Genomic DNA, 26152 nt, shown 5'->3' with positions numbered 1-26152 from the left:
AATCCTCATTTTTAGGGGCAACAGATTTATCTGGATATTTTTCTGACACAGGAGCAGTCTCTTGTTGAATATTTTGGTTATATTTTCCAACGGTCCACAGAGGTGTGAAGAAATGGCAGAATTTTTTCTTATACTTCATACCTCAAGCATAAGCTACTGAAATGGGCTTCTAGGAAGTGAAATGAAGAGTCTGCAAATAGGTCTGGCTAATCACCAGTTTCACTTGGAAGCTGAGGGAATAGACATTTTTCTAGAGCACACTGGCCTTCTTGTTTCATGTGGTAAGACTTTTGCAAGGGAAGGTTCCTAACTTCTGGCCATAGATCTAGAAACATTATGGAAATAAAAGGAAGTTTTCTAATGAATATAACACTTCTCTGTATACCTCTACTGAGAAAATCCTACTGAACTTTTTTTTAACTTGTAGGACTTCCCTCCCTCCTTCCTTCCTTCTTCCCTTCCTTCCTCCTATTCTTCTTTTCTTTCTTCCTTCCTTTCTCTTTCCCTCCCTTTCTCCCTCCCTCCCTTTATTTCTTCCTTCATTCTGTTCCTTCTCATTTTTTTTCCTTTCTTTCTTCCTTCCTCCGTTACAAGACACAAATTCAAAACCAGCTAATTCGTGAGTAGATACACCCTGAAATGAATGAAGAATTGCAACCTCAGTCCATTTCAGTGCAAGGGAACTCCCTCTTACTAGTAGCCTCTAACTCTTCAGTGGCCGATCACTAACAAAGATGTGGCTATGAGTCTTCACTTTCTGTTTTCTTTCCAGAAATTGGTTTAGCAAAAGAAAATGTAATGAATTTCCTTTTCTGTTTTGAACTTTTTATTAACAGTTTTTTTCGGCAGACTGTAACATGCTGCATTATAGCTAACTGCTTTTAAACTAGTTCTGTTTCTCATTCCTCTTTGAATTTACATCATACCTGCACATAATACATTTGTTATATAACAAGCGGGTACTAAATTTGAAATTAATTTCTTGGTATCCCATTTAGTCTTTTGTAAATTTGTGATCTACAATCTCTAAATCTTTAAGAGGTAAAACTGATTTATCTATTTTCCATGTTGTTTAATAAGACTTTTCCAATCTGCTGAATGTTTGCTCTGAGTTTGGCACTGTGATAAACACATGGCAGATGTTTTGCATGTTACAGATGAGGAACCAGACTGTGGAGAGGTGAATCAAGTAACTTAAGTGATGTAATTCTGAAAAATCTCTAAAGTTTCCAAATAGTAAAGATAAATTCCTTTTATTTTTTAGTACATTTATAATTATTTTAACTATATTTCTCCACCATTATTTTTGAACTTTCATCCCTGTTTATTATTTTAAAGCTAGATGCAGCAAAGTTTCCCTGTGAATATGTGTGTATGTTGTGGGGGGGGGGGGGCGGGCGGTGTTTGTAGGCTTTGTTTTTTAGAGCAGTTTTTACTTCACAGCCAGGTAGATGGCGAAGTACAAAGAGTTACTATACATCCACTGCTCCTACACATGCACAGTGTCTCCCACTGTCAACATCTTGTATCAATTTGGTACATTTTCTACAATTGATAAACCTATCTTGACATGTCATTATTCCCAAAGTCTATCATTTACATTAAATTTCACTCTTAGTTGTGTGTATATGTCTTTATTTTCTTTGTGTTGTCCACAGTTATGTAAACATTTCATATTCCAAATTTTTAAGGACACAAGAAGCTTGGTATTGTAATTATTTTCTTTGAGATGGAGTATCACTCTATTGCTCAGGCTAGAGTTCAGTGGCATGATCTCAGGCTGTAAACTTTGCCTCGTGGGTTGAAGCAATTCTCCCACTTCAGCTGCTCAAGTAGCTGTGATTACAGGTGTTCACCCAGTCATCTGGCTAATTTTTGTATTTCTAGTAGAGGTGGAGTTTCACCATGTTGGCCAGGTTTGTCTCAAACTCCTGATCTCAAGTGATTCCTTTGCCTCAGCATCCAAAAGTTCAGGGATTACACATGTGAGCCAAAATGCCTGGCCTTAGTACAGGATTTGAATGAAAATTTTAAATATGTTGAGTTTATTCATAAGCAACCAAATTTTACTTATCGGTTTTATAAATGTATTTACTTACATATTTATTTTTTAGTAATAGTGTCTCACTTTTACTAAAGTCTGAAGGGCAGTGCCATAATCTCAGCTTACTGCAATAACTGCCTCCAGGGTTCAAGCAATTACACTACTGCAGCCTTTCAAGCAGCTGGGATTACAGGCACACACCACCACATTCTGCTATTTTTTTTTTAATAGATCCTTGATTTCTTATGGTGGGCAGTGTTGTTTTGAATCCTGAGCTCATGTCATCTGCCCGCTTAGCCTGCCCAAGTGCTGTAATTACAACTGTGAGACATTGTAACTTGTCTGGAATTCATTTTTGATATATCTTTCTCTAATTTCCTAATCACTCTATAATCTACTTATTGTCTAATTACCAGTTGTATAATTCTTATGACAGGAATTCATCCCACTCAAACAACTTAATGGTTTCTCCTAATGGAAAATGTCAATGCTAAATGTTTTCTTTGAAGGAAATCCAGTTGAAAACATGTCAGTGTTCTCAGAGTAGACATAATTGATACATAGTGTAGTAGAAACAGATATAAATAGCTGCCCAAAATGTCTGTTTGAGTGTATTTTAAGCGCATTTTAATCATGATTGTAAAGACAGTGAAAATTTAGTTTATTTACATTTTTAAACACTACTTTCTAAAAAAATGTAATTGAATGACATTTGATGTAAAATACTTAGAGGTTAATTACCTGATCAAGAAAGATATTTTATTATTTTGACCTCAATATGTTTTAGGAATTTATCTAACAGTGTAAGAAAGAGCTTCAATTTTGCTTTCTAATCTTATTTTTTTGAAGGATGTTTCTTAATCTTATATTCATAAGTATATTATAATGTGTCATTTAAACACTGCTATAAACATGTGTCTAATTAGGAACTTTTTATTTTCTTAAGGTATTTATTATGCAGGATTGATTGCACTCAAAAAAAGTCATCATACTTCCAGTTTCTAGAAATCACTGGTAAGATTAGTTTCTGTAATCTACTTTGGTTTGTTAATTATAACTGAATAGCGTTCTAAAGGCAAAAATTTTTTTTAACAGGTCTCAGGATTTGATAAAGAAAGCCAAAAATGTAGGAGCCTATTTCTTTTTAAACTATAGCAAGGTTTTTCTATGTAATTTTCCTTATAAAAGAATGAAGCTAATTTTGAGTGAGAAAAGTAAGACATTTAAATTCATTTAAATTACATGTTTTTCCTTGCTTACCACATCTTAATTTGTAAAGAATAGTTCACCTGTTCTGCAGGTCATTATTCCCATATTATCATTTTTGTAATAACTTTATATAGTCAAATAATAAAACTTCAGATGGTATCAAGTGTCCTGCAGACATACTAAAAGATACTGTTTGTAAACATATCCGCTCTTGGCAAAATTTTTAAAAAAACAAAAACATTCAAAAAACTGCCTTTTAGCCCAGCTGTCTTTGTATACTAGGAATGCCTCTCAAATACCATTGATAGAGTATTAAATGTATTAATATGTCATTAATGAATAGAATATGTGTTCAGTAAATTGTAATGTAACTTTTGTTCTTAAATGTTTATGCAGACCTGATTAATTGCCTTAATTTTGGCCTTTATAAAGAACTTTTATAAAGTTTGTAAGTACTGTGGGTTTCACACCATTGGTTAGACTTGATAATGGGCTTTGTAGCATGAACATAAGGTAGAAACTTGCCTTTTCATGCTTAGTTATCCCTTAGGTTTTTAAAATAATCTGTGAATGAGTAATGGTCCTTTTGTGTTGCTACCCCCTTGGGATTTTGTCTGTTACATGCATTTCTATAATCCACAAAGAGACATTTATTCATTCATCCATTCATTCAGAACTTTATCATTTGAGTACATACTTTGTGCCACCCATTGTGTCTGTGTGTTAATTGCCAAGCTTCATTGTAATAATCTTAAGGAAGGAAGGAAAGAAGGAAAGAAGGAAGAAAGAAATAAAATAAAAGAAACTGTGGTAGTAGTTCTCACATTTCTCACACTGTGACACCATCTTTTAATTTTTATGTAGTGAGATTGATAAATATTTCTCCTTATTGATTCCAGGTTTTGTATCACGCTTGGGAAGGACTTTTTCCAGATTTACTCTTAAAAGCTATAACCAGACAAAGTGGCTCATTCCTGGGATTCCAGCAACTTAGGAGGCCCAGGCAGGAGGATCACCTGAGGCCATCAGTTTGAGATCAGCTAGGGCAGGCAGCATAGGAAGAACCTGTCTATACAAATAATAATAATAATAATAATAATAATAATAATAATAATAATAATAAATAAATTAGCTCGGCGTGATGGATGGTGGTAAATTCCTGAGCGTTTTCAACATGTGGAAAAGTTGAAACAATTGTAGTCAACACATACCTACAACCTAGATTTCACTATTCCATTTGTATTATATATACTTCATCATTTTTAATCTGTCCATCTATTCATCTATCTTACTTTTTCTTCTTGTATTTCAAAGTAAATTGCAGACACCTATGCTTTCCGCTAAGTATGCCATACTTTTGAACCAGAAGTCTGGCCTCTTACACACCTGACCATGCTTCTGTGTCCCAATTTGTCCTGTTACTTTTTAATAGCTGACAACCTTCAGCTTATTGATGATCAATTGGCAGATGCTTTTCCTCAGCATATAAAGTTTGAGTTTTTAGAAATAAAACTAAATGAAGATAAGAGAGAAATAGAAAGGCAACTTCTGGCAGAAATGTATCAGAAGGTAATCTTTATCTTGTTACAGTTAATAAGTCATGTTTTTGATTGTCATCTAAAGATTTAACCTTAGATATACTAAAAAATACCTGGAATTTTTAATACAAAATAGGGTATTTCACTGTTTTGCAAATCAATTTTTTTCTGATGAGATTTGTTTATTCTTTTTGATTCAGTCCTGCAAATACAGAAAGTGGTATAAAATGATAGATTAAATAAATATAACATATTTGGACGGAACATTAATGTATAGCCTAGCTGTGGAGAGAGAATCTGTTACTGCACTTATAATATAATGATTGGAACTTTTACATTTGTAATCACTTTGCAATTGAAGTTTTTTATGAAAGTTATAAGAGAGTATGAGAAGGAATTAGCTATGTTCTGAAATGATTTTGAGAAAGCTTGTCAGGCAGAATCTGGAAACTTTAGTCTTTGGAAGTCGAGTATCCTTGAGAGACATCAAAAGCACCGAGAGTTGCTATTTACAAATATTTTACTGGGTGGCTATTTCCTACAGCTATTTCTAGATTGATTCAAGGAATGAGATGTTACAAATGATGGAACAGGGTTCCAGAAGAGCAGTAGGGACTGTGGCCAAGATTGCAAATTAAAGAACGATGGGCCTTGAAAAGGATACAGATTTGCATCATTTGGGACTTCTGGAAATGCAAGATCTGCAGAGGTGACCAGTCAAGTTGGAATTGTAAGAAACACACCTTAAAAAACTTCATCTTGTCAGGCAAATTAAGGAGATAGATGAAAGGTTTCAGGAGCAGCTTGGAGGTGCAGAGTAGCTCTTGTGGGTAATGTATGAACAACTCTTTAAAGCAGAGCAGACTGATTACCTGTACTGAAGGCCCAGCTGTGGTTGGGGTAACCCTGGAAGTGAGAGAGACAAAACCACATGCTTGTAGGTGAGTTTTCTGTTCTACCTCAGTGGAGGAATTGTAAGGGTCTCTCTCTGCTGCCCCTTTCAGTGCGGGTGTAAAGATGGAGATGCTTGGGAAGTGGAGATGTGCAGAACATAAATCAATGTCCTTGAGAAAGGCAGACTATTTCATGAAGATTCCCTGGATCTCCTGTGTAGTGATGGTAAGCAGAGGAGAGGGCAGGTGGCTGGTAACCTAGGGGGAAAGGGAGGGTTGAGTGGTAGTCTCAGTGATCAAGAGCTAGATCTGGAGAGACTGGCAGGTGGAAGAATAAAGATGGTCCAGGAGTGCAGAATCGCAGAATGAGTTTTCAGGTAGTGAGTGGAAATCAAAGGCACTGTGCTGCCATTGGATAGAGCCATGGAAATAAGTAAGAGTAAAGATCCTTGGAGTGAAGGAGTCACCAGGGCCCCAAGGGTCATCCATGTGGCCATTTGTTTTATTTTATTATTATTATACTTTAAGTTTTAGGGTACATGTGCACAATGTGCAGGTTAGTTACATGTGTATACATGTGCCATGCTGGGTGCTGAACCCATTAACTCACCATTTAGCATTAGCTATGTCTCATAATGCTATCCCTCCCCCCTCCTCCCACACCACAACAGTCCCCAGAGTGTGATGTTCCCCTTCCTGTATCCATGTGTTCTCATTGTTCAATTCCCATGTATGAGTGAGAACATGCGGTGTTTGGTTTTTTGTCCTTGTGATAGTTTACTGAGAATGATGATTTCCAATTTCATCCATGTCCCTACAAAGGACATGAACTCATCACTTTTTATAGCTGCATAGTGTTCCATGGTGTATATGTGCCACATTTTCTTAATCCAGTCTATCATTGTTGGACATTTGCATTGGTTCCAAGTCTTTGCTATGGTGAATACTGCCACAATAAACATACGTGTGCATGCGTCTTTATAGTGGCATGATTTATAAATCCAGCTGGTGAGGAGTTGCATTCCTTCAGAGGAGGAGAGGCACTCTGCTTTTTAGAGTTTCCAGTTTTTCTGCTCTCTTTTTTCGCCATCTTTGTGGTTTTATCTGCTTTTGGTCTTTGATGATGGTGATGTACAGATGGATTTTTGGTGTGGATGTCCTTTCTGTTTGTTAGTTTTCCTTCTAACAGACATGACCCTCAGCTGCTGTTCTATTGGAGTTTGCTAGAGGTCCACTGCAGACCCTTTTTGCCTGGGTTTCAGCAGTGGTGGCTGCAGAAGAGAGGATATTGGTGAACCACAAATGCTGCTGCCTGATCATTCCTCTGGAAGTTTTGTCTCAGAGGAGAACCTGGCTGTGTAAGGTGTCTGTCCACCCTTGTTGGGGTGTGCCTCCCAGCTAAGCTACTCGGGGGTCAGGGTCCCACTTGAGGAGGCAGTCTGCCCATTTTCAGATCTCAAGCTGGGTGTTGGGAGAACCACTGCTCTCTTCAAAGCTGTCAGAGATAGACATTTAAGTCTACAGAGGTTACTGCTGTCTTTTTGTTTGTCTGTGCCCTGTCCCCAGAGGTGGAGCCTACAGAGGCAGGCAGGCCTCCTTGAGCTGTGGTGGGCTCCACCCATTTGGAGATTCCCAGCTGCTTTGTTTACCTAAGCAAGCCTGGACAATGGCGGCCGCCCTTCCCCCAGCCTCGCTGCCACCTTGCAGTTTGATCTCAGACTGCTGTGCTAGCAATCAGCAAGACTCAGTGGGCATAGTACCCTCTGAGCCAGGTGAGGGATATAATCCCCTGGTGTGCTGTTTTTAAGCCTCTTAGAAAAGTGCAATATTAAGGTGGGAGTGACCCAATTTTCCAGGTGCCCTCTGTCACCCCTTTGTTTGACTAGGAAAGGGAACTCCCTGACCCCTTGAGCTTCCGGAGTGAGGCAGTGCCTCACCCTGCTTCGGCTCATGCCCGGTGCGCTGTGCCCATTGTCCTGCGCCCACTCTCTGGCACTCTCTAGTGAGATGAACCTGGTACCTCAGATGGAAATGCAGAATTCACAGGTCTTCTGCGTAGCTCACGCTGGGAGCTGTAGACTGGAGCTCTTCCTATTTGGCCATCTTGGCTCCCTCCACCAACTTTTTTTCCCATGTGGCCATTTGATCTCATCACCAGGAAAGTAACTTGAAGGAGACGAAGGGGATGAGGAGTGACAGGGAGTGTGTGTTGGCAAGTTGGATTGGATATACTCCTTTAAGAAATTGTATTCCTTTTCCATGTGTGTGTCTTAGACCACACAGGAGTCACAGCAGTATTTCAAACATACATCTAAAACCACTGCTGCCAGATGTTAAAAGTATGAAGTCTTCCCCCTAGTGCCCACTCTTGCTTGGATCTTCTCAATGAGACATATTTGTTTAATGCTAAGGGCACTCACCCTAAAATTTTCCATAGCATTTCTGGAAATTCAGCTTACTTCTGTTATAAAACTGGACATTGGGCACACAGATCTTACAGATGATTAGATTGTGTTTAGTCTAATAACTTCATCTTCAAGATAGGTGACTGACTAAATTTCTGTTTATTCAACTGCGAATATCTGAGGACTTTGAGGAAGTTTGTCATTCTCATAAAAACCACCATGCCTGTATTTCCCAACCTGGAATATCAACCCCCTTCTTTCCCTAATAAAACCATAGGGTCATTCAATTTCCAGCTTTGATGTCACCCCTGAGATGCCTTCCCTGACTCCTATTGAGCAACTGATTTAGGCCTTATTCCTGACTGCAGTCTTTATTTACCTCAGTTATAAAATTATCCTATCTCAGTGTGATTGTTTCTCCTGGACTATACTGTGAGGTCTTCAGAAATGAGGACTACATCTGTCTACATTTTAATATCCAGTTCCTAGTATGCAGCTTGATATATGACTGATAGTAAATTCTTGCTCTGTGAAGACAAAAGTGGAATGTTGGCTTATTCATTTACAAGTTCATATGCACTTACTAACTCTGAATCACAATGACTCATGAACATTTAGATGACTCAGAAACATTTAGGCAACACCACCACTAAAATCCATGAGGGTTTTATTCCTTTGGAGTTTTATTTCTGAAAGTACATTTTGTTTACTTTCCTGAAGAACTTCCCAAATTTTAGTTAAGGGGGCTAGGTCTGGTGGCTCATGCTTGTAGTTTTAGGACTTTGAGAGGCTGAGATGGGGATCTCATTTGAGCTCAGAGGTTCCACACCAGTCTGGTCAGCATGGCAACACCCCATCTCCACAAAAAAATGAGGGGAACTTGATGGTTTGTGTTTGTAGTCTAACTCAGCCACTCAAAAGGCTGAGGTAGGATGATGCCTTGAGTCTGGGAGGCAGAGGTTACAATCATCCAAAATCATAACACTGCACTCAAGCCTGAGCAACAGAGCAGAACCGAGTCTCAAAACAAAAAAAAAACGTAAAATTACCTAAGGGACTGAGATATGTTAATTAAGTAGCATAAATTGAATGGGGATGCTAAAAATATATGAAAATTTAATGTAACAGGAATTGGGAGAGTAAATACTTGTGTAGCTGGAATAACTAGTTGAGGAATACATTGAATTGGATTTTTTCTTGTGTTTTGAGATATAGTTTTAATCTTTTTCCCAGGCTGGAGTGCAATGGCACTACCTCGACTCACTGAAATCTCTGCTCCCAGGTTCAAGTGATTCTTCTGCCCCAGCCTCCCAGTTAGCTGGGAATGAAAGTGCTGACCACCTTACCCAGTTAATTTTTGTAATTTCTATACAGATGTTGTTTCACCATATTGGGAAAGGCGGGTCTCAAGTTTTGACCTCAGGTGATCAGCCTGTTTTGGCCTCACAAAGGACTAGGATTACAGCAGTGAATAAACATTCCCAGCTGAGTAAGAATCACTTGAAGGTGAAATTGTATTTTTCTATTATTATTATACTTTATGTTTAAGCGTACATGTGCACAATGTGCAGGTTAGTTACATATGTATACATGTGCCATACTGGTGTGCTGCACCCATTAACTCGCCACTGAGCATTAGGTATATCTCCTAATGCTATCCCTCCCCCCTCCTCCGACCCCACAACAGTCCCCAGAGTGTGATGTTCCCCTTCCTGTGTCCATGAGTTCTCATTGTCGATTTCTCATCTATGAGTGAGAACATGTGGTGTTTGGTTTTTTGTCCTTGGCATAGTTTACTGAGAATGCTGATTTCCAATTTCATCCATGTCCCTACAAAGGACATGAACTCATCATTTTTTATGGCTGTGTAGTGTTCCATGGTGTATATGTGCCACATTTTCTTAATTCAGTCTATCATTGTTGGACATTTGAGTTTGTTCCAAGTCTTTGCTATGGTGAATAATGCCACAATAAATATACGTGTGCATGTGTCTTTAAAGCAGCATGATTTATAGTTTTTTGGGTATATATCTAGTAATGGGATGGCTGGGTCAAATGGTATTTCTAGTTCTTGATCCCTGAGGAATCACCACACTGACTTCCACAATGGCTGAACTAGTTTACAGTCCCACCAACAGTGTGAAAGTGTTCCTCTTTCTCCAAATTCTCTCCGGCACCTGTTGTTTCCTGACTTTTTAATGATTGCCATTCTAACTGGTGTGAGATGATATCTCATTGTGGTTTTGATTTGAATTTCTCTGATGACCAGTGACGATGAGCATTTTTTCATGTGTTTTTTGGCTGCATAAATGTCTTCTTTTGAGAAGTGTCTGTTCATGTCCTTCACCCAGTTTTTGATGTAGTTGTTTGTTTTTTCCTTGTAAATTTGTTTGAGTTTATTGTAGATTCTGGATATTAGCCCTCTGTCTGATGAGTAGCTTGCAAATATTTTCTCCCATTTTATAGGTTACCTTGCAAATATTTTCTCCCATTTTATAGGTTACCTGTTCATTCTGATGGTAGTTTCTTTTGCTGTGCAAAAGCTCTTTAGTTTAATTAGATCCCATTTGTCAATTATGGCTTTTGTTACCATTGCTTTTGGTGTTTTAGACATGAAGACCTTGTCCATGCCTATGTCCTGAATGGTAACACCTAGGTTTTATTCTAGGGTTTTTATGGTTTTAGGTCTAATGTTTAAGTCTTTAATCCATCTTGAATTAATTTTTGTATAAAGTGTAAGGAAGGGATCCAGTTTCAGCTTTCTACAAATGGCTAGCCAGTATTCCCAGCACCATTTATTAAATAGGGAATCGTTTCCCCATTGCTTGTTTTTCTCAGGTTTGTCAAAGATCAGATAGTTGTAGATATGTGGCATTATTTCTGAGGGCTCTGTTCTGTTCCATTGGTCTATATCTCTGTTTTGGTACCAGTACCATGCTGTTTTGGTTACTGTAGCCTTGTAGTACAGTTTGAAGTCAGATAGCGTGATGCCTCCAACTTTGTTCTTTTGGCTTAGGAATGACTTGTCGTTGTGGGCTCTTTTTTGGTTCCATATGAACTTTAAAGTAGTTTTTTCCAATTCTGTGAAGAAAGTCATTGGTAGCTTGATGGGGATCGCATTGAATCTATAAATTACCTTGGCAATATGGCCATGTTCCCAATATTGAGTCTTCCTACCTGTGAGCATGGAATGTGCACCAATTTTTTTTGTATCCTCTTTTATTTCATTGGGCAGTGGTTTATAGTTCTCCCTGAAAAGGTCCTTCATGTTTCTTGTAATTTGGATTCCTAAGTATTTTATTCTCTTTGAAGCAATTGTGAATGGGAGTTTACTCATGATTTTTGTTCTCCGTTTGTCTGTTATTGTTGTATAAGAATGCTTGTGATTTTTATACATTGATTTTTATACTGAGACTTTGCTGATGTTGCTTCTCAGCTTAAGGAGATTTTGGGCTGAGACAATGGGGTTTTCTAGATATACAATCATGTTGTCTGCAAACAGGGACAATTTGACTTCCTCTTTTTCTAATTGAATACCCTTTATTTCCTTCTCCTGCCAATTGCCCTGACCAGAACTTCTACACTATGTTGAATAGGAGTGGTGAGAGAGGGTATCCCTGTCTTATGCCAGTTTTCAAAGGGAATGCTTCCAGCTTTTGCCCATTCAGTATAATATTGGCTGTCAGTTTGTCATAGATAGCTCGTATTATTTTGAGATAGTTCCCGTCTATACCTAATTTATTGAGAGTTTTTAGCATGAAGTGTTGTTGAATTTTGTCAAAGGCCTTTTCTGCATCTATTGAGATAATCATGTGGTTTTGGTCTTTGGTTCTGTTTATATGCTGGATTACATTTATTGATTTGCATAAGTTGAACATGGATGAAGCCCACTTGATCATGGTGGATAAGCTTATTTATGTGCTTCTGGAATCGGTTTGCCGGTATTTTATTGAAGATTTTTGCATCAGTGTTCATCAAGGATGTTGGTCTAAAATTCTCTTTTTTTGTTGTGTCTCTGCCCAGCTTTGGTATCAGGATGATGCTGGCCTCATAAAATGAGTTAGAGAGGATTCCCTCTTTTTCTATTGATTGGAACAGTTTTAGAAGGAATGGTACCAGTTCCTCCTTGTACCTCTGGTAGAATTTGGCTGTGAATCCATCTGGTCCTGGACTCTTTTTGGTTGGTAAGCTATTGATTATTGCCACAATTTCAGAGGCTGTTATTGGTCTATTCAGAGATTCAACTTCTTCCTGGTTTAGTCTTGGGATGGTGTGTGTGTTGAGGAATATCTCCATTTCTTCTACACTTTCTAGTTTATTTGTGTAGAGGAGTTTGTAGTATTCCTGATGGTAGTTTGTATTTCTGTGCGATCAGTGGTGTTATCCCCTTTATTATTTTTTATTGTGTCTATTTGATTCTTCTCTCTTTTCATCTTTATTAGTCTTGCTAGCGGTCTATCAATTTTGTTGATCCTTTCAAAAAAACAGCTCCTGGATTCATTAATTTTTTGAAGAGTTTTTTTTTTTGTTCTATTTCCTTCAGTTCTGCTCTGATTTTAGTTATTTCTTGCCTTCTCCTATTGTTTGAATGTGTTTGCTCTTTCTTTTCTTGTTCTTTTAATTGTGATGTTAGGGTGTCAATTTTGGATCTTTCCTGCTTTCTCTTGTGGACATTTAGTGTTATAAATTTCCCTCTACACACTGCTTTGAATGTGTCCCAGAGATTCTAGTACGTTGTGTCTTTGCTCTTATTAGTTTCAAAGAACATCTTTATTTCAGCCTACATTTCTTTATGTACCCAGTAGTCATTCAGGAGCAGGTTGTTCAGTTTCCATGTAGTTGAGCAGTTTTCAGTGAGTTTCTGAATCCTGAGTTCTAGTTTGATTGCACTGTGGTCTGAGAGACAGTTTGTTATAATTTCTATTCTTTTACATTTGCTGAGGTGAGCTTAACTTCCAACTATGTGGTCAATTTTGGAATAGATGTGATGTGGTGCTGAATAAAATGTATATTCTCTTGATTTGAGATGGAGAGTTCTGTAGATGTCTGTTAGGTCAGCTTGGCGCAGAGCTGAGTTCAATTCCTGGGTATCCTTTTAACTTTCTGTCTCCTTGATCTGTCTAATGTTGACAGTGGGGTGTTAAAGTCTCCCATTATTATTGTGTGGGAGTCTAAGTCTCTCTGTAGGTCACTCAGGACTTGCTTTATGAATCTGGGTGTTCCTGTATTGGGTGTATATATATTTAGAATAGTTAGCTCTTCTTGTTGAATTGATCCCTTTAACATTATGTAATGACCTACTTTATCTTTGTTGGTTAAAAGTCTGTTTTATCAGAGACTAGGATAGTAACCCCTGCCTTTTTTGTTTTCCATTTTCTTGGTAGATCTTCCTCCATCCTTTTATTTTTAGCCTATGTGTGTCTCTGCACATGAGATGGGTTTCCTGAATACAGCACACTGATGTGTCTTGATTCTTTATCCAATTTGCCAGTCTGTGTCTTTTAATTGGATCATTTAGTCCATTTACATAGAAGGTTAATATTGTTATGTGTGAATTTGATCCTGTCATTGTGATGTTAGCTGGTTATTTTGCTCATTAGTTGATGCAGTTTCTTCCTAGACTTGATGATCTTTACTATTTGGCATTTTTTTTTCTGCCATGGCTGGTACTTGCTGTTCCTTTCCATGTTTAGTGCTTGCTTCAGTAGCTCGTTTTAGGTCAGTCCTGGTGGTGACAAAATCTCTGAGAATTTGCTTGTCTGTAAACTATTTTATTTCTCCTTCACTTATGAAGATTAGTTTGGCTGGATATGAAATTCTGGGTTGAAAATTCTTTTGTTTAAGAATGTTGAATGTGTCCCCCACTCTCTTCTCGCTTGTAGAGTTTCTGCTGAGAGATCTGCTGTTAGTCTGATGGGCTTCCCTTTGTGGGTAACGTGACCTTTGTCTCTTGCTGCTCTTCACATTTTTTCCTTCATTTTAACTTTGGTGAATCCGACAATTATGTGTCTTGTACTTGCACTTCTCGATGAATATCTTTGTGGTGTTCTCTGTATTTCCTGAATCTGAGTGTTGGCTTGCCTTGCCAGATTGGGGAAGTTCTCCTAGATAATATCCTGCAGCGTGTTTTCCAACTTGGTTCCATTCTCCCTATCACTTTGAGGTACAACAATCAGATGCAGATTTGGTCTTTTCACATAGTTCCATATTTCTTGGAGGCTTTGTTCATTTCTTTTTATTCTTTCTTCTCTAAACTTCCCGACTTGCTTCATTTCATTCATTTCATCTTCCATCACTGATACCCTTTCTTCCAGTTGATCTCATCGGCTCCTGAGTCTTCTGCATTCTTCACATAGTTCTCCAGCCTTGACTTTCAGCTCCATCAGCTCCTTTAAGCACTTCTCTGTATTCAGTATTCTAGTTATACATTCGTCTAAAGTTTTTTCAAAGTTTTCAGCTTCTTTGCCTTTGGTTTGAATTTCCTCCTGTAGCTCGGAGTAGTTTGATAGTCTGAAACCTTCTTCTTTCCACTCATCAAAGTCACTCTCTGTCCAGCTTTTTTTCATTGCTGGTGAAGAACTCCATTCCTTTGGAGGAGGAGAGATGCTCTGCTTTTTAGAGATTCCAGTTTTTCTGCTCTCATTTTTCCCCATCTTTGTGGTTTTACATACTTTTGGTCTTTGATGATGGTGATGTACAGATGGGTTTTTGGTGTGGATGACCTTTCTGTTTGTTAGTTTTCCTTCTAACAGACAGTACCCTCAGCTGCAGGTCTGTTGGAATTTGCTAGAGTTCCACTCCAGACCCTGTTTGCCTGGGTATCAGCAGTGGTGTCTGCAGAACAGTGGATTTTCGTGGTCTGCTAATGCTGCTGTCTGATCGTTCCTCTGGAAGTTTTGTCTCACAGGAGTACCTGGCTGTGTGAGGTGACAGTCTGCCTCTACTGGGCGGTGCTTCCCAGTTAGGCTTCTCAGGGTTCAGTGGTCAGAGAATAGTCTTGAGGAGGCAGTCTGCCTATTGTGAGATCTCCAGCTGCATGCTGGGAGAACCACTGCTCTCCTCAAAGTGGTCAGACAGTGACATTTAAGTCTGCAGAAGTTACTGCTGTCTTTTTGTTTGTCTGTACCCTGCCCCCAGAGATGGAGCCTACAGAGGCAGGCAGGCCTCCTTGAGCTGTGTTGGACTCCACCCAGTTCGAGTTTCTGGACTGCTTTGTTTACCTAAGCAAGCTTGGGCAATGGCGGGCACCACTTCTCCAGCCTTGCTGCTGGCTTGCCGTTTAATCTCAGACTGCTGTGCTAGCAATCAGTGAGACTCCGTGGGCATAGGACCCTCTGAGCCAGGTGCAGGATACAATCTGCTGGTGTGCCATTTCCTAAACCAGGCAGAAAAGTGCAGTATTCATGTGAGAGTGGCTCGATTTTCCAGGTGCCCTCTGCCACCCATTTCCTTTACCAGGAAAGGGAACTCCCTGACCCTTTGCAATTCCTGATTGAGGCAATGTCTCGCCCTGCTTCAGATGGCACATGATGCACTGCACCCACTGTCTGGCACTCCCTAGTGAGATTAACCTGGCACCTCAGATGGAAATGCAGAAATCACCCGTCTTCTGTGTCACTCATGCTGGGAGCTGTAGACTGGAGCTGTTCCTATTTGGCCATCTTGACTCTGAAATTGTGTTCTTAATTTCTGTAGTAAGCAGCATATTTACTTCAATTTGTTCTACATTCATTAACTTTCTTGGTAAAACTTAATACCTTTTTTTTTTTTTTTTTTTGAGGAAGAGTCTTTCTCTGTCACCCAGGCTGGAGAGCAGTGGTGTGATCTTGGCTCACTGCAAATTTCACCCTTCAAGTTCAAGCAATTTCCTGCCTCAACTCCCTGAGTAGCTGGAATTACAGGTGTCTGCCACCACGCTCAGGTAACTTTTGTAATTTCAGTAGAGATGGGGTTTTACCAGCTTGGCCTGTGTGATCGTCAACTCCCGACCTCGTGATCCATCTGCCTTGGCCTCCCAAAATGTTGGGGTTACAAGCATGAGCCACCAAAATCGGCCAAAATTAATCCTTTTTTACAGATTGAAACAAGAAAGTTTATGTTCAAAGGCTTCTTTTACTAAAATATATAGATTTCTTAAGAGGAAAAAAAAGCAAAGCTGAAGCAGAGAGTTGAAGCTTTTAAATTATATGTATTCAAGTTTATTTTGAATATTCAGAATCATGAGATTAAAAAGAATTTCTAAATATATGTCTAAATGTTGTAATGTTTATTGACGAGTAGAATTATTTCTTATAAAGTTGGTATCACCCAGCAATAGAAGTTACACATTAACAGAAACAAAGATTAGGGCTGTGTTTTTGAAATATTAAACTTTAACATGAAATGCTATCACTAGGCTACAGTAACACCAAATAGAAAATTTGGAGATGCTGTTAATACTTGAACAGATCATACCTTTTAATGTTAACTTCAGACCTTCATGTCTGATATTTTTGTGTGTTTATGTATTGTAACTGAATTCCAGATATCCAGGCCTGTTGCTTTTACCTGCTCTGTGTTCAAAAAAAAGGAAGTATTGTGGTTTGACTTGTACTGGATGAAACTATTTCTCAATGCTATTCACTTTTTCTGTGTGCTCACAAATGTTTCATCCTTCATATATTACCTGGGATTGACAGCAAACTCACCTGTCTATAGTTTGCACAAGAAGCCTCCTTTTCCATTGGGAATATTCTGTTAATTGACACCCATAGATATTTTAGGGCTTTTAGCTCATAAAAGAATTTGTCCCCATTGTATTTAATGTTGTTTTCTCACTTCTATAGGTTTGATTTTTTATTTCGGCTCACTGTGTACCTTACTCTCTTTTTGACAATAACGAAAAGGTAAATTAAACGAGAGAGAGAGAGAAAAAACAGAAACATTAGGGCAGGGAGTGTGTGTCACTTTTTTTACCTCCATTTTCTCTACTCCTTTTCCCTTCTCTCAGCATATATACACAATCAATGTAGTTTACCTTTCCATGGCATTCCAGATTACCAGAAGAGGGAGCTAATACCTGGAGCTTTTAACTGTTCTTAGACTAGTTACTGTTTTGCAGTACTTCTCATGATGGCTGGATCTCATCTCCTGTGAATCCACCTCCCTGGCTAGGGAGTTGGTGTAACGGGTGATTTGAAGTCTCCCTATGAAGATCATTCTATTCTTAAATATTTGGAAGCCCTGAATGACCCATCTATCTGTTGCCTTCTCTTTAGGTACTTGACCAATATTCAATCAATAGTTTTTTTGTTGTTGTTTTGTGGAGATTTTTTGTTGGTGTTGTTTTGGTTTTAAGAGACAGGGTCTTGCTATGTTGTCCAGGCTGGTCACGTAGCAGTTTTAGTCTGTTGAACTAAAAACGTGTCATTTGATGTTTTTCCTAAATTTGTTAACTCAGCTATTATAGTTGATTTACTTTATGTTTTTTGCTAATTTCAGAACCCAGAAACTCCAGGAAGAAAAACATAAAAGCATGACTGAGGACTTAAGAGATGGGAGCAGAATACAAACTGTCTCGAGGGAACCTGTGACTGAAACCTTAAAAAACGAACTTCTAAAGTAATTGTTTGGCACATTTGAAGAAGTAATATGTTTAAGTTACATTGGTAGAAATATAACAAAAGCCGAGGAAGTAGTCCATGATCAATCTTTTATGCAAACTTTAGTGTTCAAAAAAATACATGTGTTCATCAATAACCAATATATTCCTACATTTGAGTTAGGGTAGCTATTAAAAGATAAGGTGTAGAAAAGCACATCCTCTGTTCTTCTTGTTCATGGCTTCTGGAATATTTCTCAAGGGCTGTGATTTGCTTTAAATTTCAGGGCATATTGTGACTTGCTCAGGCTGCATAGAAAATAAGCTGTAAAGTTTGAATTATAATAACTTTTAGTTTCTTTTTCTCTACCACACTCATACTGCCACAAAGATGGGGATATGTAACAATGCATAAATTATAAAATTAAAAAAAGTTTTAAGACCAGATTAAAAAAATGAAATAAAGTGAGATAAGATCAAAATTAAAATTAAACAAAATCAACTTAAAAAAAAGCTTATCATGCTGTAAAAAACGTTACACTTCGTAGTCAGATTGCTTGTCAGTGAACGTGTGTCTTGTATTCTTTCATGATTCTGGAAAAACATAATCACAAGAAAAGAGCTAAAATTAACTATGTGGGGCAAAAATTGATAAAGGAAAGCAAAATATGGACAACTGTGATTACTTTAGCTTTGCTTTACTCTCATCTTGTGTATTAGTGAGTAATACCTCAGTTCTAAGACATTATGCCCATGTTGTAAGTTTTCACTGTGTTCAAAAGCATCTGAGACATAAAAAATGCTCAGTTAATATTTGCTGTTAATGTGTCCAGAGGAAATGACTCAACTTATGTGCTCTGGGTATTTATTTGGCCTGTTTTTTATTGCCTCCCTCATAATTTATCATCAATATTCCATTACACAGAACTTGCAAAGGTTTCTTGAGGTTATTCTATAAACACATTCTATTTGTAAAAAATAGAACATTTCTTTATAGATTCTGAATTCCCAATATATTCTCAATATATTTTTATAAATCTGTAGTTGTCAAGAAGTTGGCAGCAGCTTATTGCCTCTGGTACATATTACTTCTAACCATGAGAAACTTTATTTTTCCATATGAAAATGAAGTATTTTATGGAATTTTTGTCAGTTTCTATATTAAAATAGCTGACATGAAGTTTCTGTAATTTTTTAGTAATACATTTATTAGTATTTTTTAATAATTTTTAGTTTCACATTTAGTAATTTTTAGTAATACATCTATTAAAGTGTGTTAATTTTATATAGTTATGGAGCTAGTGAACTATTTGGTACCATTGTGACAGCTTGCATGGCCTGCATGGTGTCTTTCTGGCTTTGGGAATTCTCATATGACTTTGGCAAGTCTTGGAGTTTGGGGACTGTACACAACAGGAGTGTTTCTTGATCGTTTTGGAATCAAAATTCAACTTGTAAAAGCTGAGAAAGAAAAGTAAAAATGTGAAAGTGTGCCTTTGGATATTGCTAATTCATATATAATGCTTTTAGCACCTGGTTCCCTGGACTGGGCTTGGTCCCTTGGCCTAAAGTCCTTACGTTTGTTTGGTCTGGGCAGATAGTACAGGTGGGATGAAAGTGACTGTCCAATTATCATTTGGGATTGAGCCTGTTGTGTGCTGTGTAAATTTAACTATCTTCCCTGTTGTTTGGGCCGTTGAGACCAACTGGAAAGTAATGCTTTCAGTAACCTTATGAAAACACAACACTGCTTTTTGTATGATTGTGCTTTATAACATTAAGGCGGGGTTTTGTTGGACATATTATGTTGAAAGTCATATCCCTGGCTTTAGTACTGAGGGACTTTGAAGTCCCGCAATGACGTATTCAGTGTCCTCAGGTGTATCCGTACCATAGATAAGGTACTGCATTGAAAAACATCTTTCTGGAAAGGCAACTGTGAGACTTGTATTTACTCGTTCTGATTCTCAGATATCAACTTGAACTAACGGATGACTACATCATTAGAACTAATTGAGTGATTGAAGAGGAAAGGAAGAATAAAGGTGATGTTTGGGTGGAGCCAGAAGCTGTAGTTTTCAGTTTTGATACAAGATATTAGCTTGCCTAGTTGAGTCAGTTTTATATTAAAAAAAAGCTTACACTATTTTTCTTTTCTATAGTACACTTTTTTGTGTAATGTTAATTATGTAAAATTTTCTAAAAAACCTTGTCTTCCCGCCTTTTGAGAAACCATTATTTTTAATATTTTATATAAACAGAAAGGCCAGTGATTTTTTTCTGGTTATTTTATTAACCTTTTTTTCAATAAATTTTGATAAATCTGCAATTATCAAGAAGTTGGCAGCAACTTATTGCCTCTGGTACCTATTATTTTTAACCATGAGCTACGTTCTTTTTCACTTATGCAAAAATTTTAACTTCTCTGTTTCCTGTGACATAGCTTCTTATTTTGTTTCCTTCTAATATATATTTTTATTTATAATATTTTTACTTTACATATAACCTCCTGAATTCTTGTGTGTTACGCCATTGAGACTGGAAGGTAAGTAATGTCTCAATCCTTAGATATTTTATATATCAATATATTTTTAGGAAATTGCCTGTAATGAGAAGTGAAGTTTTCATGGAATTTTCAAATAGATTCTTGAGAGTATACCAAGGGTAGTTGTTTGATGTTGTCCAGACACCCAGTGTGTGACTTCCCCTTTAACTACTATTTTGTGCGGACTAACAATTCTTTTATAAACTAGTACCATCATCTATGTAACAAATTATGCCTTGATAATACATCTACGTAGACTCAAGTTAAATAAAATGAAAATGAAATAGTAATACGTGCAATACAATGACAATGTTGTCGTTTACAATACAGTAACAGACTGATCTGATCTTCTTCTTCAAGGAAATTAAAACGCCTCTGGTTAGCATGTGTAGATGGTGGAATTTCACCACACACATGACAGTTATAGCTTCACATCACCTGTTAGGTAACAGGGCTTATTGTTTCCTTGCCTGTGAAAGTTTTGTCCCCTACACAGGCTATTTCATATTATAAAATAATGGTCATTAGCTCTGACATACTGGCCATAAGTATTAAATAGCTTTTGTATTCACAAGGAAAACTTTATGGTGTTTAAAGGACTCTTTCTTTCAGGAAAAAGTTTACTTGCAAGAGGAGCTCACAGTTATTAATGCAAAAAAGAAGGAACTCAATCAATCTGTATGTTTCATGTAAGAACTTGAGGAATTGTTTAGCATATTTTTTTGAAACCGATTTTAATGAATATATAAAATTTTATTCATATATAATTTATTTAAAGTCTTTCTCTCGAGATGTTTAAACTGCCATTTCTATGGCAAAGGGGGGATGACTAAAGTTAATTCAATAGTTCTTAATTTCAATCAACATCATATATGAAAGTGTAGACAGTGTTTTGAGTCTTAGGGTCCTCCTTGAATCCTATCTGTGGCCTAATTGCCTGTGTGCCTTTGGGCAGGTCCTTTGATTGCAGATTCCTCAGCTGTAAACTCTAGGATGTTTTCCACATTATAGGGTTGTTGAGGGAATTCAGTGAGTTAACTTATGTGCCTAGTTCATAGCAGGTGGCCAATATTATTATTTTTCTGTTTCTACATTAACTTGTTCTTTCTTTCCATCAGCAGCAGCTACAAATTTCTGACATTATAGTGTTATCTCATGTATTAAAACAAAATGCAATGCATTTATCACATGCCATTGCTTGTTTAATTTTCTGTTTATTTTTGTGCTTGCTGTCTGAAGATGAAGCTGGAACTTTAGGCACTTCATATGTTTTAAGTATAAAGTTTATTTTTGGAAGTTGAACTTATGTAAAATCTTTCTATGATTGCTCATTCAAATATAAGTTATAGTATACTAGGAAAGAAAAGCTATAACAAAATGTTCCCCCCCTTTTTTTTTTTGAGACTGAGTCTCATTCTGTCATTAAGCATGGAGTGTGCTAGTGTGATATCAGCACAATACAATCATCAACTCCCAGGTTAAAGCAATTCTTGTGTCTCCATCTCCTGAGAAGCTCAGATTATATCCATGCCCCACCACATCAAGCAAATTATGTATTTCTTTTGTTACTTTTTTCTTTTTTATTTTTTAATATGGAGTCTATTCTGCTGCCCAGGCTTGAGTGTAGTGATGCAAACTGGGCTCACTGCAACCAATGCCTTTGTTTTCAGGTGATTTTTCCTGCTTCAGCTTCCTTGGTAGCTGGGATTACAGACACCTGCTACCATGCCTGGCTAATATTTATAGTTTTAGTAGAGATGGGGTTTCACCATGTTGGCTAGGGTGGTTTCAAATTTTTTACCTCAAGTGATCTGCCCATGATGGTCTCCCAGTGTGCTGGGATTACAGGCCTAGCCTTAGCGACCTGCTGTACTTTTAGTAGAGACCAGGTTTTTCCTTGTTGCCCAAAGTAGTCTGGAAATTCTGAGCTCAAGCTATCCTCTCATGTTGGCCTCCTAAAGTGCTGGAATTACAGGTGGGAACCACGATGCCTGGCCATTTTTACCTTACCTTTTCATATTCAAAACAAATCTATATTGCTATGATGAGTTGTTGTTGTTAGATTCTTCATTGCCTATGCAAAATGCGGTGATGATCTTACTTAGATGGACTTGCTTCATGGGATGTGGTCCATAAAGCTTCCTCTGCCCCAACTGTAGGGCAGAAGGCAATCTTTGTTACTGTAGTTTGGGTCTTATTGCAGAGATTCAGACATCTGTTCTGTGACCTTAGTTAAATTGTGATGCTATGCTAAAAGGAGCCTTCCAGCTTTTACTTTTGCAGTACTATAAAGTCATCATTCAAATGCAAATTTTTCTTTTTAAATTTCAGATTGAGTTAGTGTCTGTCAAAGCACAGCCTTTGGCACTACCAAAACAAACATATGCTGAATGAAAGTGTTCAAGAGATAAGTGATTATTTACTACTAAAGGAAGAAACACTGGGACAGAATAAAAAAATGCACCTCCTAAAGCATATGTCCACCTCCTACATTCAAGCAATTCTCCTGCCTCTTCCTCTCAAGTAGGTAAGACTACAGGAATTTACCCCCAAACACAGTTAATTCTTGTATGCTTAATAGGGACAGGGTTTCACCACATTGGCCAGGCTGGTCTCAATCTTTTGACCAAAATGTCCCACTAGCCTTGGCCTCACAAATAGCTGAGATTACAGACACGAGACACTGTGCACGGCTTGTATGTATTAGTGATTCATGCTAAGTCAGTATCATAAAACTATGTTTTGTACTTGTAAAGGAGGCTTAAATTGGAAAGTTTTATAAAATTAAGCTTTCTGGATTAAACCCTGCTAACCTGCCTCTAGGTGGTAACAAGTCATTTTTTTGCCCTCTGCCTGATGATTGGGTTTGTCCAGTGGAAACACCAGCCTCCACATAGAGTGGCCCTAGACTGGCTGCTTCATCTCAAGGCCCAGTGAGATCATAGTGCCTGTGATGACATCTTCCAAGTGCTCTGAACCATCTACCTCTCTCCAGTGCTGAGAATTTATCTCTCCCGTAATTCTCCATTCCCAAGGAGTACTAAGAGTATGGTCCTGTTACTATCCCAGGGAACTCCACCATCTTTTGTGGGTACCCTGAATAAGTCACTCTTTATTCAAAAGTTCTTAGATGAAATTGACTGTGGGGACCATCTGCCTTCTGGCTGGATCCCAACTGATGCTTACAGATGCACAGATTGTATTGGATCTCAAGTCTGTAATCAAAAGGTAGACCACATAGCACCTCCGTGTGTGGTAGAGGAGAGAAACCGGCTTTCAGGTTAATATGAGAGTTTGAAAGAGTTCATTTTTTTTTTTTTTTCTGTACCATTGTGCATTCAACAAGCAATGAATGAATTCCTGTTTTTCCTCCAGCATATCAGTTTTCATGTTTTAAAAATGGTTTAGCAGTTCCAACAAATATAGATGGGCCATGCTAACTCATTGTTTTAATTTTCAGTTACTAAAGATATATGAGTTTGTGCATCTTTTTGTTTGCTTGCCATCTTTGTATTTTCATTGGTGAGCTCTGATTTCTATACATTATTAATTGGGTAGTGTGTTTTACTACTGAGTTTCAAGATTTGTGTATTTTCAGTGCAAGTTTTTGCTCAGATCTGTATTTTGCAGATGCTTACTTTCAGTCTGTCGCTTATCTTTCTATTTCCTGAACAAAATTTTAGTCAGAGTATAAACTTTTAATATGAGAAGGCTTTAGTTATTATTAATATATTTTTTTTACCATTACTGATTGGCTTTGTTGTCATTTGTTAAAACTTATGACCAAATACAAGATCACATAAATTTCTTTCTTGCTTCCTTCGAGAATTTGCATAGTTTTACATTTCAAATTAATGGCTCCTTCCCTATTAAAAAAAAAAAAATGAGGGAGAATTGCTGGGAAGATGGCTCAATAGAAACAGCTCCAGACTGCAGCTCCCAGATAGATTGATGCAGAAGGTGAGTGATTCCTGCATTTCCACCTGAGGCACACTGTTCATCTCATTGGGAATGGTTAGACAGTGGATGCAGAACATGCAGTGTGAGATGAAGCAGGGTGGGGCATCACCTCACCTGGAAAGCCTGAGAAACCAAGGGCCATGTTACAGATACGTGTTTCTCCCATGGTCTTCACAACCTACAGACCAAGATATTCCCTTTGGGGCCTACATCGTGAAGGCCATGGGTTTCAAGTACAAAAATGGGCAGCTGTTAGAGCAAACACTAAACTAGCTGGAGGAATTTTTTGTTCGTTTGTTTGTTTTCATACCCTAGTGGTGCCTGGAATGTTAAGGAGACAGAACCGTTTGCTCTTCTGAAGAGAGGTGATGAGGCCAAGGAGCTAAGTGGTCTGGCTTGGGGAGTGATACTCCCCTCAGAGGCAAGGAATGGAAGGTTCAATGGCTTGAAATTCTCTCCAGCAGCACAGCAGCAGTCTGAGATTGACCTAAAATACTCAAGCTTGTGTCGGGGGAGGGTCATCCACCATTGCTGAGTCTTGAGTAGGCCATTTTACCTTTGTAGTGTAAATAAAGCCACAGGGAAGTTTGAATTGGTTGGAGCCAACTGCACCTCATTGAGGCTGATGTGGCTAGGCTGCCAGATTTCTCCTCTCTGTGCAAGACATTTCTGAAAAAATGACAGAATCCCCAGTCAGGGGCTTATAAATAAGAACCTCATACAGCTGGGGCAGAGCATCTGGGGAAGGGGCAGCCACGGATGCAGTTTCAGCAGATATCAACATAACTGCCTGATGGCTCTGAAGAGATCAGTAGATCTCCCATCCACAGCATTTGAGCTCTGCTAATGTTCAGACTGCCTTCTCGAGTGGATCCCTGGCGTCTCTGTATCCTGATGGGAGACACCTCATACAGGAGAACACTGGCTGGAATCTGAAGTTGCCCCTTGGGGATGAAGCTTCCAAAGAAAAGAACAGGCAGCAATCGATGAAACAGAAAATTCGCAAGGATTTGCAAAACATGAAATCAACTGTGGACATCTACAGAACTAATGGACATCTACAGAACTATCCACCCCCAATCTACAGGACATCTACAGGACATCTACAGAACTATCCACCCTCATTCAACAGAATATACATTCTTCTTGGTGTCACATAACATGTATTCAAAAATTGACCACATAATTGGAAGTAAAACACTCCTCAACAAATGCCAGAGAATGCAAATTGTAACAAAGAGCCTCCCAGACCACAGTGCAATCAAATTAAAACCCAGATTAAGAAACTCACTCAAAACCACACAACTACATAGAAACTGAACAGCCTGTTCCTAAATCACTGATGAATAAATAATGAAATAAGGCAGAAATTAAGATGTTCTTTCATACCAATGATAATGAAGACAGAACATATCACCATCTCTGGGACACATTTAAAGCAGTGTGTAGAGAAAAATTGATAGCACTAAATGCCCACAAGAGAAAGCAGGAAAGATCTAAAAGAGACACACTAACATCAAAATGAAAAGAACTGGTGAAGCAACAGGAAACCAATTCAAAAGCTAGCAGAAGACAAGAAATAACTAACTTCAGAGCAGAACTAAAGGAGATAGAGACACCAAAAAACTTTCAAAAATCAATAAATCCACGAGCTAGTTTTTTGATAATATCAAGAATATAGATAGACCACTAGCCAAAATAATAAGAAAAGAGAAAAATAAAATAGATGCAATAAAAAGTGATATACGTAATATCACCCCTTATCCCGCAGAAATACAAACTACCATCAGCTAACACTATAAATAGCTCTACGCAAATAAACGAGAAAATCTAAAAGAAATGGATAAATTCCTTGACATATACACCCTCCCAAGTCTACACCAGGAATACGTTAAATTCATGAATAGACCATTAAGAAGTTCTGAGATTGAGGCAGTAACCGATAGCCTCCCAACAAAGAAAATCCAGGACCAGACCG

Source organism: Pongo pygmaeus, chromosome Y, assembly GCF_028885625.2.
Source record: "Pongo pygmaeus isolate AG05252 chromosome Y, NHGRI_mPonPyg2-v2.0_pri, whole genome shotgun sequence".
NCBI lineage: Eukaryota > Metazoa > Chordata > Mammalia > Primates > Hominidae > Pongo > Pongo pygmaeus.
This window is presented reverse-complemented; position numbering follows the sequence as displayed.